Genomic DNA, 13,599 nt, shown 5'->3' with positions numbered 1-13,599 from the left:
TTTCTCTTCTTTTTTGTTTACTCCTTTTTTGTCTTCTGAGGGGTCATCCCAAACAGTCCCAGCAGGAGATCTATATGAGTTAGAAAGACTGCTTGAAAAACTCTTGCATTTATGCACCAGTAAAGTTGTCTTTCTGGCAATATTCTCTTTTGCTTTTAGATTTTGATTAAACTGGACTCTCAGCTCTAAGCCATCCCCGTGCTCTACAGCATTGTTTCCTGTCTCTATCCAGCTCTATGCACTATAACCGTTTGCTCACATATTCAGCTCCCTCATCTGCCTCTTCGCACCTCAAGGACAAGGAATTATGCCTTAATCAGTTTTGTAGTCCTGGCACCCAACACAGTATATGTGATATTATTAAAAGAAAGAGAAAAAAACGAATGAGCAAAACCACACCAGATAATAACTGTCTGTGAAGGAGCTTGCTTTTTTTTTTTTTTGCGGAGCACAGGCTCCGGACGCGCAGGCTCAGGGGCCATGGCTCACGGGCCCAGCCGCTCCGCGGCATGTGGGATCTTCCCGGACCGGGGCACAAACCCGTGTCTCCTGCATCGGCGGGCGGACTCTTAACCACTGCGCCACCAGGGAAGCCCAGGAGCCTGCTTTCTTAAAACTCCACGTTTTAGTTAATACATTGAAACATAGAAAAGAGACACAATGGTTGAGCTGGAAGAATCGGGGAGGCCACCTTATGGAGGGAATGGTGCCCTCAAGGGAAGGGAAGCGGGCTTAGATCCATGACCCAAGCATATCAGGGGGCTGAGTGGCTCCCATTGACCTCTGATGTTTTCTCTATCCCCTACCAAGTTGTCCCCTTCCTCTGGTGTCTTGTTCCTTACCTTTGCCACCTCTTTGATGCTTGAGTGATCTGTGGCTATACTGATTTGTCTTGTAGATTCTCCTTTTTTAATTCCACCATAACAGACTAAACTCCTCATTACCCATATTTTTACTTTGTATCTGTCAGTCTCTTCAATCTGATTGAAGTCTGGTCTTGCTGGCTCAGGAGTCCCTCTGTCTCTCTGACTTTCTCTGTCTCTCTCTCACTCAATCTCTTGCTCTCCATCTCTCTCCCTCCTTCTCCCCACTGATAGAGCATTTACTATGTACCAGGTGTGTTCTAGAAGCACCAACATTGCCCGTAGATCTGGGTAATGGGAGCTTTTGCCCTGGTCATGTGCATAGCATCCCCGTGGGATGAAATGCTCATTGGTGCCCAGGGACATGTCCACCCAGAGTCTGCACCCACCCCCCCTCCATGTCCCAAGTACCCGGAATGAAAGAATCCCCTGCCCAAATGGCCCCAAACCTGCACCTGGGGCTTGTGTGGACCTGTTCCAAGTTCCTCCTTCCTGAGCATGCCCGTGCTGTTGGTTGTGGGGTGAGGCTGGATGAGCTTTGCTGTGTGGGATGCCCACATATGTGTCCATGAGGCCCCTCATGATACAGAACACAGCCAAGGGTGTATGTACAAGGGGGTGATCTATGGGTGGGGGGATGCCTCTTCTTTTATTTGATTCCCACTTTCAGCTCCCATAAATGTTAGCTCCTGCTATGTGCTTTACATATATTGCTTCATTTGTTCTTCACAACAGCTCCATGTGGGGGGAATGTCAAGCTCTTACGGGGAATTAGAGGGAATTTACAAGGTCTTAGGTAAACTCATTTATCCAACAAGTATTTATTGATCGACATAGTGGTGTGCAAAAACAAATGGCCTCGTCTCTCATGAATCTTCATATGTCCACTGAACAAACCAATAAAGACAACCCAGTAAGCAAAGACTGTGTCATTGTACACTTACTAAATAGCAATCACATGGACTGTTGCACTAACCCAGTCCTGGGTTCCTAGAAGACATTTAGGCTCAACCTCCACTACGATTTCAAAAAGGTCCTTGTAAATTTGTCTTCTTTTTGTGAACATTTTTTTCGTATGTCCTGTCTTCAAAGCAGATGTTCAAAGTGTCTCTGCTTTTATAACCTAGAAGTGTTGGACACAACTTTCCAAGTTCTCTGGTAGTGTTAGTACCACAGACTACTTTGGTTATATGTGGTGCTGGATGTCATCAGAGATTTTACATATGTACATATTTATATCTATCTATCTACCTACCTATGTATCTATGTATATACACGCATATACATATATGCAGGAGCCTTGAAATTACTGAAGGCAACTTCCCTCCTCCAACTCCCACAAGCTTAGGACTAGGCCCCTTGGAATGACTTAGAGGGTCTCCTTCAGAAGAGGAGATCATCTTGGAATCACTAAAGGTGTCTTTTTCCCTGGACCACAAGGGTGCTTGTCTCCAGCCTAATCCCATGCTCCTGGGGCCTGTGGGTCAGGCTGGTGCTGAGCAGTGGAGCACAGGCAGCCCCACTTGGGACAGAGGCCACAGTGATGGGTCAGGCACCCTCCCTGACAGGACTTGCACCACTGGTGTAGGAGCTGGTTCCCAGAGATAGAATATGGCTGTGAGAAACACGCCCGGGCAGCCAATCAAACTGCACCGTAACTCTTGGGGTGGGGTGGGCCGGGGCCAGCACCATCCCTTCGGACTGGGTTAACCTGGGGGGCTGGTTAACCTGGGGGAAGCGGGGACTTCCTGCTGACAAGGTTTTGGGAGACATATTTAAGTAACATAGGAGACTGGTGACCCTATGACATTTAGAATTTGTGATGCAGGTCATATAGGTTACATTTGGGATGAAGAAAAGTGGGGCTTAAAAAACCTGAATTGTGTTTCCTAACCCCAGTCTCCTTCCTTCTTACAACACAGCTCTGCCCACAGGACTTCTTATTCAAAGCCATCTCCTCTTCTGCAGCCCACCTCCAGCTTTTGGCCCAGATGTGCCTTAGTTTCCTCATTTCTCCCACGTCTTCATGCAAAAACTCTGCTCCTTTCTACCTTTCCCTTTGCTTCTTTCCTATTCTCAAGGACCAGTTCTCTTTTTCCTTATGGTCTTCCCAAAGAATGACTTGCAAATTTAGAAACCAAACTCTTGTGGTTGCTGAAAAGATCTGCAGAAATCATTCCGCAGCTATTCCAATTTTGCAGAAAGGGGAACTCACAGTGGCTGGAATCCATTTAGAGCCGATTTGTAGCACTAATTTCCCAAACCATAACTCTAAGATATCCACTGAAACCCTTGAGGAACTGGAAGGATGTAAACTGTAACTGTATCACAAGGATATAAATTTGAAATATCAGTCCAATAAGATATACATATGTAAGTTGAATGGTTGGTTGATTATTTATTTATGATATGTGTCTATAATATATATGTTAAACACAGTGAGTTTAGAACCCAGTAGATACTTAACCCACTTTCTGAGTCTCAATTAAATTTTTGGTAAGGTTACTGTGAATTTCAGAAATAATACTAATAACTTTGAAATTGCTTAATTTTTATTAGAAGAAATGAAGCCTCATCTAGCATGATAGTATTTGTCATGAAGGCATAAAATTACATGAATAGAAGACAAAAGTGAATTTTAAATATCTTATTTTAAATAGGATAAGAAGTCAACATACTTAAATATTTTCTGTACATATTATTAATCGTATTATTCAAAGCACGGGGCAAAAGGATTAATTTTTAAATTAAATGGATAGTTTCAATATGCTAAATAAATAACGAACCCAATTAAATACACACTTGCTTAAGTTTATCCCTTGTATTAGAATTTTTCTTTTGGAATTCAAAATGATATCCAGTTTCTGCTGAATCCAATTTAAAAAATCATATTGTTGACTTTTGGTATTGAAGAGCTATTTTATCATGAGTTTTATATTAAAATGTTTTATATTGAAATAGAAACAAAAATAAATGAACATAGTAAGATCAGTAAACACCTGCATTAATGAATATCACAGTTTAAAGTAAAAATACTTTAAGGTGTTTCTTTTCTTTTTTTAAGGTATTTCTTAAAGACACTAGGGATGAATTTCCCTGCACCTTCACTAATGGCAACAAAGCCCCTTATTTGCAAATATAAGAGTTCAAAAAATAGAGGTTTTGGAGTAATTTTTATCACATACTTTAAAATACTCTTGCCTCATAAGCAGTTATTTATGACCAACATGCACATGTACATTTCAGTCTTCTTTCATTAAACCTCGCTTGAGACATGCATGTGCTTTTCAGTCTTGGAGACAACTAGAAAGGCTCCCCAGACTAAACCCAGAGACTTGGATTTGTCCATTTATTCTAAACAGTTTCTTTCTCTTGAGCAGAATAAACAGCATCATTACAAAAAATTTCTAGAAAACATCAAAGAAATGTGGTTCTTCCTTCACTCCTGAAATAAGGCATGAATTGTTGGACTATATAAGAATGAGTAGGGTGAGTACAGGGCTGTTCATGACCCAAAGGGTAAGGGAAAGAGTTTGGTGGTGTTACCAACCGAAATGTATCTCCCCCTAAATTCATATGTTGAAGCTCTACCCGCCTATGATTGTACTGAAGATAGAGCCTTCATGGAGATAGTGTTAAATGAGGTCACAAGGATAGGGTTCTAATCTGGTAGGACTGGGGTCCTTATAAGAAGAGAAAGAGACTACAAATGTGCATGGAAGTAGCGAGAAGGCAGTTGTCTGCAGCCAAGGAGAGAGGCCTCACCAGAAACCAACCCTGCAGACATCTTGATCTCAGACTTCCAGCCTCCAGAACTGTGGGAAAATGAATGTCTGTTGTTTAAGCTACCCAGTCTGGGATACCCTGTTATTAGCCCCAGCAGACTAATGCAAGGGTGTCCTTCCATTTACTAGTTCATCCCTTTCTGCGTGTCTGCCGTACTTCCAATCCCATCCCACCGGATATTCAAGGTCCTCTTGCTGCATCCTGTCTCTCCAAGGCATCCACTGATCCCCTGTAATTCCCACCTGCTCTCCTGACTCCAGACACTTATGATATTCCACTCCTAAAAACATACTGATCCTACATCTCAAACCCTGAGAAACTTGCCAAATAAGTGACTGGTTTGCCTATTTTTTAGTTACTAAAACTTGCAAAGATGTACACGAACATGTAGCAACAAATAACTAATAAGCCATGAAGTTCTGAACACCTTTCATGTTCTCCTTTGAGAAGAGTATCTATGTGTGTTCCATTACAATTATGTCACCCCGCTATCACCCTGGCCACGACCAATTAGAACAGGGCTGGTCCTGAGCAAAAGGCGGCTAGCAATGGGACAGCTTATCATGCTGCCTATGAAAGAATTTTACCTGAGAGGACACTCCTCAATTGATAATGACTAAGCCAGTCAGATTGTGGTTCTATGAAAGTCTGAATGCAACACACAGAGAAAATCTCAGTAGGCATAAAGTATAAGTAGCAGAAGTCATGAGATGAGAAGGAGAAGAGAGAAAGAAGCGACTGGTAGAAGCAGAGGGAGTGGATGGAGAAGCCAAGAGAGAAGCTGCTTAAGAGACCGCAGGGGCGACACTGAGATGTGACACTTTTTAGTTCTCCAAGAGGCCCCATCCCCTAATTCTTGTGGGATTCACATAGTACCATAGAAGAGTGGTTAAGAGCATTGGGCTTGGGAACAGACATGGGTTGTGCCCCCAGCTGCCCAAATAATTCAACCGTGTGCTTAAACTCTCTGTGACTCAGTTTCCCTGGTAAAAAGAGGGCAATAAAATACCCCCGTCATGGGATTGCTGTGAGGATTCAGTGACATATTGCTGGTAAACTCCTTACTGTATTGCTTATATATAGTAAAAGCTTAATAAATTTTAGCTATTATTATTATTATTATAAACTGTGTATACTTATAATAAGCTCCCACCTGATGAAGTAAATGAAGTGTGGATCTATTCCTTGCAATGTGAAAGACACTAACGCATAGTTATTATGACATAATGAATAACCTCTCTCTAAAAGACACTTACATTTTGCAGAGGTTTGGTGGGAATTAAGATGTATAATTTCTAATACTCAACTGCTGATTTTTGCCCTAACAAAGAGGAGACGTGTGTGGAGAAGTTTGGGATTCCCCAAAGTAATCTGGCTAAATGGTAAGAAGTCTCATAGGCAAATCCTAGTATGGGTAATGCCAGTTAAACTCACTAGTACTTCTTATTTTCTCCTCCTAAGGTTGGGCATTCACTAAGGGGGCCAATTTTCAGGGAAGCAGACGTTTCTCATAGGACCAGGTTTCATAGAGAAATTATGATCTGAGTAGTAAGGTCTCCTCAAACTCTTTCAAAGAAATCAGTAGGATTAACCAGAACTACTTAATAGCAAAGATGAAAATTCAAATTCCATTCAAATGAACTTGATGGGCTAGTTCATGTGGCTCAAACAGTTGAGGGAAGAGTTTTGGGAATCAAAACCTTGGAACAGGAAATGCGACCCATAGGACTCTCTTTCCATAGGTTTTCTTTTTTTTCTTAAATATAAATTTTTATTTAGAATTAAAGCAAATACTTCAGTATCACAAAAATAGTATAAAACTTCGAGAAATACACCACTAGTTTGGAGTGAGCATTTATTTGCCCAATTACAACATGCAGACACACACAGAAAACATGCGCAAGCGTGACATTTCCATCCCCAGAGCAGCAGTCGGTTACACCACCCCGGACAAAGAGTGACATTGTCAGGGACTGAGGTCAAGGGCTCCGGCAGTGGTGAAGTAGGAGGGGTGTGGACGTGCATTGCCCCCACTCCTGCTCAGCCAAAGGCCGCGAAGTATACATATAGAGATAGAGACAGAGATAGATACATAGATATAGATACAGATATAAGTATGTATGTGTGTATATACATGTATAACCTATTGGTAATGTTTCTCTGGAGAACCCTGACTAATACAGAAGGAGTTACCAGCCCAGTAGTCATTTCCTTCTGAATTCTGAATCTGGATCTCCTCCTCCTTTCCTCAATCTCATAATTAAACATTCTACTTAAATGAGAGGTACTTGCTGGGGAAATGCCACCTTAGAGCTCAGCCTGACAGACTTAACCATGACCTCCACTAGAAGCTGAGCATCGACTCTCCATTGCTTTTCACGCTTTTTCTTTGAGAATCCAAGCCATCTTTCAGTGACACCTAACTCCCTGGTGTGACTCAGGGAGTGAATGGTCCATGGAACGTCATGTGAAGTTCCCTACAGCAGGGTACTTTCTGCTTTAAAATTGGCACCATTGTCTGATGGGATATGGTCAGTGAAACCAATGTAAAACACAGTCCAACTAACAGTCCTTGAATACGATTCCCGCATCTGTAGTGCACACGGGATTGGCAGTGTCATCCTCAGAAAAGGATTCAAAAGCAGTCCACACGCAGTGGTAAGCTTGAGAAAAGGGTACAGCACCAAGTCTGGTACATCTGCCTGTGAAATCCAGGGATCCTCTTTCTACTCTGCTGTCATAGCTGGCACCCTGGGCACCTTTCCAAACATTCTCAGCCTCATATGCTGGTGTAAAGTCATGGGAAGCTTTAGGCTGCTTTGTGGCAACATGGACAACATATATTACAACCGGAGCCCCATGAAGGCAAGGAGGCTCTGATGACATGGATGCAAGCACCTGCAGAAAGCATTAATATAGACGCCACTCTCTGCCAGGCCGTTCTTTTTAAAAAATTAATTAATTTATTTATTTATATTTTTGGCTGTGTTGGGTCTTCATTGCTGCATACGGGCTTTCTCTAGTTGTGGCGAGTGGGGGCTACTCTTCATTGAGGTGTGCAGGCTTCTCATTGCGGTGACTTCTCGTTGCAGAGCATGGGCTCTAGGCACGTGGGCTTCAGTTGTGGCTTGCGGGCTCTAGAGCGCAGGCTCAGTAGTTGTGGCGCACGGGCTTAGTTGCTCCAAGGCATGTGGGATCTTCCAAGACCAGGGCTCAAACCCGTGTCCCCTACACCGGCAGGCTGATTCTTAACCACTGTGCCACCAGGAAAGTCCCCAGGCCATTCTTATGTACAAGAAACTCCATAACCATCATGATATTGTTTGTGCAGTTCATTATTCTGGGAACTGCTCAGCCGGGTGATTCTGGCCCAGGGTGTCCCATGAGGCTACGGCCGAGATGTCACCAGGGCCACAGTCATCAGAAGTGACTGGAGCTGGAAGATCTGCTTCCAAGGTGGTGCAGTCACAGGCTGGGAAGGTGGTGCTTGTAGCTCATGGGAGGCCTCAGTTTCTTCCCACACGGGCCTCTCCAGAGGCTGCCTGAGTGTCCTCATGACTCTCTGGATGACTTCTTCCTGTGCCAGGTGCCTTGGGAAACAAAGATGAATTCGACATCCATTTTGACCCCAAGGAGCAGACAGTCTTGAGACAGTCTGAAGTCACCAAACTGTGACTTTCCTGCTTGAGCTCCTTTCCCTCTGGAAGACAATAAATGGTCTCAAGATATTGCCTCTCAGGCTAGACCTTTCTTCTCTGAGTCTTCCCAGTACTTAAAAGGACTACAACCAGAGTCATGGCACCGTCCACCCAGCTCACGGCAATGCCGGGAAGCCTATCACAGCAATGCCGGGAGCCCGGTCTCCGGTGAAGCTTTGTGGAAGAGACGGGCTTGGAAGGATGAAGAGGATCTAAAACATTGTTGAGGGCGAACGGGAAGAGGGGCGGGGGGGGGGCGGGGGCAGGAGATCTGCCGCCAGCGATGCCACAAAATGATATACTCTCCAGAGGTTTTCAAACTCTCATGGGCTTCATTTCCTCCTACTTTGTTTACCCATTGTGGCACTCTACAGCAACAATTAATCAAATTGTCACGTGTCCGCCCATGTCATGGTCTGGACAGGAATTTTAGATAGTGGGGGAAGAGGAGTTTCTACAAAGGTATACAGTCCAGACAGAAAACCTGTGTTTACTATAGTAATTCGCCTGAGATCCCACAGCTAGTAAGAAGCAGAGACTTGAACCAAAGCCTTTGAACTCCAAATCTCATGCTCTTTCTTCAATCATACTGATGTTGATTACTGAGTTCTTTTGTTTTCCAGTCATAGAAAGTAATAATTCTGATAGTAGTGGTTATGCTTCCTTGTTCGAAACATAGTAGACATTCTCTACAGGTTGAATTACTTTACTCTTTCTGTCAAGAATTTCCAACCTTGAGCACTTCCTACTGTTTGATCCTGCGTGATGATTCCCTCCGATGAGTATCAGAGTATAATGATGCATTGTTAGGTCTTTGTTTTTAGTCTCTCAAGCATGGACATGAGCTTAGGTTTGCTTCCCTATTAAATCCTACTGCGCGTCAACTACTCCCTCCCTTGTTCCCAGCTCCATGCATTCAAGTAGGAGCAGACAACTTATTCTGGTCCATGGGCTATGAGTAGAAATGACACATGTCACTTCTAGGTCAGAGCAGGAAGAGTAAATGTGAATTCTCATGGACCCGTTCTTCCTGTCATGATGGCCTTCCAGATGATGGGACTTCCCTAAGTCTGACTTTGAGGAGCAGAGCCCTTCAATCTCCCCTGCATCCCGTCTGCCTGTCAACCAGCCCTGAGCCTCCAGCATGAGAAATCAGATTTTGTTGTATGAAGACTCTGAGCTCTTTGAATTTACTTATCACTGAAGCATAGCCTACCATCTCCTGGAAGTGAAGTGCTGTATTAAAAAATAAATTGTGCAGTGTTGACTTAGTGGTTGGCAATATGTGGTTAGGCGTCTGATATCAAAGGTAAGGAGCGTAACCCGTGTTATGCAGTGGTAAAACATTTGGCAAAACTGTCACTGCAATAACTTAGTAAGTTCGCATATTTAAAGAACTCACATTTCTAGGGGAAAGTGAGTGAAAAACAAAGTGTTTGTGGTAGAATGTCTTGGTTATTATTTGTTGTGTTTTACAAGATAGTAAAGAGAGAAAGAAAAGGATGACTGGTTTTATAGGTAGAAATACAAGGAGATAGAGACTTCTAGAAATCCAACACTTTACCGTGTTGGAATAGCTGATTGATTTTTACTCCCAAAGAAAGAGTTAAAATTAAGAAAGAACATGAGGAAAAGTCCATTAAAACAGATATTTTTGGCAAGAATCAGATTAAGGATGTTACTTCATGGTTACTTAAAACCTCTCAATGGTTTAGACTTTTTCCCGAAAAAGATCAGATAAAGGATCTGGCTTTACCACTTACTACTCCAGAGAGGCTCAAATATACTGAGAGGTAAAAAATATATTGAGGGGGTAAAAAAGCAAATAAATATAGCAGCTCTGAAGTCTATGTCTCCAAAGAACTATACTGTGGATATTATAATATGAAACCGATTAAGCCAGACAGACAATGCACCTCTAAAGTATTCAGAGAATGATACTTTCAAAAAACCTATGAACTTGGAATAAAAAATTCATGAGCCTTAGAGAACTGAAATAACTTGTGTGCCCCCCTCGTACCCCTATGGAAGGTAATGGTCTGAAAAACTGTATCCCCTGAGGAGGTTGAAGTATATATCTTCCAAAATATTGTAAAGGATGCCTCATCTTGTTTGTAACCACTTGCTCACACCTGCCTTACATGCAAAATTGACTGGATGTGAACTTAATTTGATCCTAAGTTTTCCCGCGTCACTCCAAAGGAAATGGGATACTTTGATGAGCATATGGTCACCTTGCCCAGGACAGATTAGAATACAATGATCTATGAACACTCCAGTTTAAGGATGCAACACTGAATGTTGTAACCTTGAATCAATGGAATGTGAGGTATATCGATACCGTCCAGGTCCCAGTTGGAAGATACACCCAACCTGCCACAGCAGTGATGGAGCAACCTGTGACATTGGTTCCCTGAATCTCTCCAAGAACCCTTGAAATGACAACAAGCAGAAGATATCTGGTAGTGGTCAAGACAGAGAAAAACTGACCAATTCAGAGACACAGTTTGTAAACCACTTTACCACCTTTTTAGCTTGCTTACTCATTTAGACTTTGGAGGAAATAAATGCTGGAATTTATAAATGTTTAACTATGTGGTCGTGTGGTTTCTTGAGTGCATACTGCTACTCAAAGAACTGGATGTTTGCTATGACCCAAGTGAAACAGAAATTGAAACTAAAATTGGAAATTCAATTTCAACTAAGGGCATATTCTGTAATTCCCATTTTGGATGCAGCCAAGGTGTATAATGGAAAAAACAGCAATCTTTCAGATGTGGTGCCAGGCGTCACAGAGAACAAAGGAATAAGAAGCTTTTCCCAGAGACCAGAGTAAGACTCTAATCAAAAAAACCCTCTAAACCCCAGTGTAGGAGGTCTTGGCCGCACCCGTTCAGTGTGATTTCAGAATTACTGGGCTCAGTGACTGCCAGGTATCCTCCCATCCTTCCCCTTCTAAACGGGAGTGTTTGTTGTGGTTACCCTGTCCCTCTCTTACTGTTACATGTTGGGTATGTTGGCAGATGGGTTGCAAATTATTTGCATTTTAATACATCTTTAGGACAGAGGATCACATCTGGATAAGACAACTCCTTAAAACCTAGAGATCTGAAACTTGGAGCTAGATGTAGTGAATAAATTAATCTTTGGAGATGGGTTGAGTATGTTCTATGTGTGTTAAGACATTTTTGGTAACCACAAGGGTAGACTGTTGTATAAATATTGACTGCTCATCAAATATCCCTGTGCTTGTACACATTTCCCAGCTCCCTTTTATATAGGCAGGGCCATGTGACTTGTTCTGGCCAATGGGCTGTGAGCAGAAAAGATGTGTGTTACTTTCAAGCAGGTCTAAGTTCTCCACGCATTGTTCTTCCCTGCTGTGCCAATTCCTCACCAGGCCCTTAGGTGACTAGATGCAACACAGCTCCTCTTCCCCCCAGCCCCCAAACAAGTATAAACAAGGAAGAAGACACTGCTGTGGGAAGCCACTGGCACTGTAGAGTTCATTTGTTCTTTCAGCATTACCTAGCCTATCCTGACTAATACAGACTCTAAAACTTCAACATGGGCATGCATATTAGATAGTAAAAATATCAGTGACAATCTCTTATAATAATAAATTGAGGGCTTCCCTGGTGGCGCAGTGGTTAAGTATCCGCCTGCCAATGCAGGAGACATGGGTTTGAGCCCTGGTCTGGGAAGAGCCTACATGCCGCGGAGCAACGAAGCCCGTGCACCACAACTACCGAGCCTGCGCTCTAGAGCCTTTGAGCCACAACTACTGAAGCCCGTGTGCCTAGAGCCCGTGCTCTGCAACAAGAGAAGCCACCGCAATGAGATGCCCGCGCACCAAAATGAAGAGTAGCCCCTGCTCGCCGCAACTAGAGAAAACCCGTGTGCTGCAACGAAGACCTAGTGCAGCCATAAATAAATAAATACATTTATAAAAATAAATAAATAAATAGAGATGTACATTACAAAACATACATAAGGAGAATGAATTATCCTTATGGCTAAGTAAAATATTTTTACTTTTGCAATTTGACCGTAGTCTTTATATATTACCCAGTCCTTAAACATCCAATTGTCTAGAAATGTGCTATTTTACCATTGTAATATCATCCTAACATCCCTCTTATAAATATCAAGATTTCTCTGGGTATTATCCCATCTGCCTGGACCCTTAGACTTTAGTGCACTCCCACATGGATACAACCTTCATCGGTCACTAGCCAGCCACAGAAATCACCTTCCCATTAACCGAACCTAGACCACAGCAAATCCAACATTAACAGGGTCCTTTAAGGCAGTATGGAAATGAGTTAACTGACTTAGGAATGTCAGGCATGAGGTCAGGGACCAGGAAAGATGCTTGTGAGCAGATGAGCAGACTACACTTGAACCCTTGGCATTGGCTACTTATACACAAATGGGATATGGAGGAACCCTGCAAACAAATATATAGGCGGCTGAGAAATACAAGAAGCTGAAATGGAGGGTAAGTAGAGCGTGCCAAGTATCAGAACAATTTCAATCAGGGTGAGGAAAGAAGAGAAACCCATGACAGAAGCCTCTGGTTAACAGTTATCAAGCAAAGGCTCTGAGCAAAGATAATCTGGATCCTGGAAACAAAAAGACCCAACACAGTGAAGACACATCTACTCGGTAAAGGGCAGTTTTTCTTACACAGAAATTTTAAGCAGTGTAGAATGGTATTATGATAAACAATACAAGGATAATATCCTTAAATACAAAGTGAAATGGTATACTTTCACTGGCACTTTGGGAAGAAGTAAATCTTGTAATATAGTGAATATATCTGTTCTAATCATAAATAAAAGTGAGGTTTTTTAAAAAACAACTATTTTTTTTCACTCTGATCAGTGCAAGTAAATTTTAAAACTTTTTTAAAACTTTCAGAATATAAGACTATATTCTGGCAGCCAGTAGCTTTCGTGGTTACTCTGCCCATCTCTGTAGGTCCTATCACTCCATCAGGCAGGAACACTCTCGGTTTATGTCTCAGCCTCATACAAGTGGGGAGAGTTTTCTTCTATAAAGATTTCTCGGGAAGGAGAGTACACACACAACACACACACACATATATGATTTTTGTTTCTACAAATACAAATAAAACTTGGCTAGGTTATCACTGATGTCATTGAGAAGTCACAATGGACAGTGGAAAAAAAAACTGAAAGAGAACAGAGGCTGAGCAAAGGTAGCCAAATTCATTTGAAACGTTGAAA

The 13,599-nt window shown here is 42.5% G+C and overlaps 1 protein-coding gene across 1 annotated transcript in view; it reads left to right on the top strand.

The window, feature by feature from the left end:
* Positions 1-13,599, top strand: part of CLVS1 (clavesin 1) — a 227,081-nt gene that overhangs the window by 58,339 nt on the left and 155,143 nt on the right. The gene's annotated exons all lie outside the window — the stretch shown is intronic.

This window comes from Delphinapterus leucas, chromosome 17, assembly GCF_059928025.1.
Source record: "Delphinapterus leucas isolate spDelLeu-1000000601 "Yukka" chromosome 17, BTC_Dleu_Yukka2, whole genome shotgun sequence".
Taxonomy (NCBI): Eukaryota; Metazoa; Chordata; class Mammalia; order Artiodactyla; family Monodontidae; genus Delphinapterus; species Delphinapterus leucas.
This window is presented reverse-complemented; position numbering and strand designations above follow the sequence as displayed.